The 2,500-nt window shown below is 41.3% G+C and overlaps 2 non-coding genes across 2 annotated transcripts; both read left to right on the top strand.

Moving 5' to 3' along the window:
- The first annotated feature begins 487 nt into the window (after positions 1–487).
- TRNAS-AGA (transfer RNA serine (anticodon AGA)) lies at positions 488–569 on the top strand. The gene has a single exon. It is a non-coding gene; the product is annotated as a tRNA-Ser (tRNA).
- Positions 570–1,857: 1,288 nt separating this feature from the next.
- On the top strand, positions 1,858–1,929 carry TRNAH-GUG (transfer RNA histidin (anticodon GUG)). The gene has a single exon. It is a non-coding gene; the product is annotated as a tRNA-His (tRNA).
- The last annotated feature ends 571 nt before the right edge of the window (positions 1,930–2,500 follow it).

Below are 2,500 nucleotides of genomic sequence, written 5' to 3'. Positions count from 1 at the left end.
AAGGTGGGGTTGGGACCACCTTAAGAATGCAAGGTCTAACAAAAACGAACTAAGGATAACATGAGTAAAACATCAGGTTTCTCTACAGCATTTGGTGAGACAAGTGGGCCTTCTTTTATCTTCCATAAATGCAATCCTTCCCGGACCCCTTTATTATATAGCTCTTCAAGGAAAAAATATAAAGCACTTACAAAGGAGCCTCAAATACTCAAAGATGGTAGACTTTTTTAATATGGGACATATACTAAAAGCAGCACGAAAACAGAGTGCAATAGGGTCCAAAAAACTTGAGTGACCCATGAGAGTATGCATGCAAGCCTATGGTATTCCAAACTAGAGATATACGCATGCAATTTTTGTTTTTAGGAGAGAATGTGCCTGCTGAAAAAAACCTTATTTTTAAAAAGTGCATTGCAGAATATCAGGAATTTGCTGTGGGACACCTTGAAAACTTGCATACAGATTATGTGCACACACCTTGCAGTCAGTTGTTGTGGCCGAGTGGTTAAGGCGATGGACTAGAAATCCATTGGGGTCTCCCTGCGCAGGTTCGAATCCTGCCGACAACGAGAATCTTTTTAACATCGGCTACAATTTCAGAAGTTAACCTTTAGTATTTCTTCCATGTCAGTTTTATAAATAGGTGGCTTATTTTGGTGTCACTATTGCCATATCACATATTTATTATCGCTCCCCCTTTCATATCTTTGCTATAACTCTCGTCCTTCATTAGCGCTGGTGCAAACGCTTCAAAATTTTATACCCTGGCTCTCTCGGTCATACCTGTGCATGCACTTGAAACTTACTTTACCAATAAAAGAAGCAAATAGAGAAATAAAATAAAAGTGCTAGCTGGATTAGGCAAACACACTTCATAAAACTGCATTTTCTTTTCTATTCTCCCCCGTGTTACAAGCTTAACTGCTCCCTGTGTAATTTCCCTTAACCTGCTGTTCCTGGAAGAGAATTTCATCTACAACTCTTTCTGTGTTTTTTCCTAGTCTTTTCTTTCCCTTTTCTTAGATTTGTAACTGTTCCTTTACGTGCTCTATTTAGGCGCCATTAATCTCATTTGAGCTCCTTGTACCTGCTGCTGTTTTCTCCACACCTCATACTGTCTTTTCCCTCTTTCTCTCTTTCTCTGCGGTTGGTGGCTACTTTCCAAAGCGTCTGATGCCCCAATGTTCCTTCGTCTTGTTGTCAGACGTGAATTTGAAAAGCAACAAAATTAACAAGCCTTTACCACTCACACATGGCAGAAGTTTATACTTTAATTCAATGAGCTAAGAAAAGTGTGTTGTGGGGCCCCTACGAGCCATGGTGCTTGCTTCATCATAATTAGGCATGCAGTCATTAGCCACAGCTCTGATTATGGGTCACTGAGGTCAGTTTCAATAATTCCTCAAAAACCTAACCATGCAGTCCCCCCTAACTGTGTAGTTATCTTGCTTTACTGCTGTTTGTGTGATTAGCTGGGAGGAGCTCACGGCAGCATCCTCCCAATAAAAGTGTAGATGGACCGTTCCTTAACTCTTTCTTGCTTCACATACAGATGGCTTGAGGAGGTACAGGGGAGATGCAGGTCTAATAAACAGAATAGAATATCTGCGCCAGGTGTGTTTCTCTGCATTGGTGTCCCATCACAGGCCCACCAGTGTATGTGTGATCTTTGACTCCTGCCAGTTCACAAGCAGGCGGCCAGGAAACGGTTTCAGCCTATCAACCACTGAGGAGATAAAGCCTTTGTATAAGGAATGAGGAAGCAATGAACACATTCAGCCTATCACAGGAGTAGCCCTGAGTGTTCCGAATTATAATTTCTTCATGTCACTGTACGTTATTGAGCCCAAGTAGCTCGCCGTGATCGTATAGTGGTTAGTACTCTGCGTTGTGGCCGCAGCAACCTCGGTTCGAATCCGAGTCACGGCATTGTGGTTGGCAATGTCACGGCAGTTGGGTTTTTCCTTTACAGAATTCCCAAATGTACCAGTTGTTTTTGTAAAATGTCTATTAAAAACAGATCCTTTTCAATATTTAAACGATCTAACAACAAATTATTTAAACACACATGATTATAAGATGTAGGTATACTGTACTTACTGACATAAATTATCGTTCTTGAACATATTTGCGGTAAGGGGAGCGGAGCTCTCCCCCAGGCCAATCAGAATGCAGATGAATGCAGTTGCAGTTGAGTGACCTGTGTTGTGGCTGTCTACAGGGAATGCACATATGTAGCTGTCTCGCAGCCCAATCCAGACGTCAATCGAAGACAGGTTTCAATGCAAATAGAGCAGTAAGTGCAGAGAAATGCTCACTCTCTAAAAATGGCATTTATACAATAGTAAGATTAAATCCAACCTCACCAGTAGATAGGATTTATCAATAAATAAATAAAGCTTCTCCTCTCTGATATGGAATTACCCCCCAAAAAGTATAAGGGAATACCCAATGCTAACCTATGAGAGGGGCAGACCTCACAGTAGTGAAAAATGTAATA

The sequence above is a fragment of the Lissotriton vulgaris genome, chromosome 1_1 (assembly GCF_964263255.1).
Source record: "Lissotriton vulgaris chromosome 1_1, aLisVul1.2, whole genome shotgun sequence".
Taxonomy (NCBI): domain Eukaryota; kingdom Metazoa; phylum Chordata; class Amphibia; order Caudata; family Salamandridae; genus Lissotriton; species Lissotriton vulgaris.
This window is presented reverse-complemented; position numbering and strand designations above follow the sequence as displayed.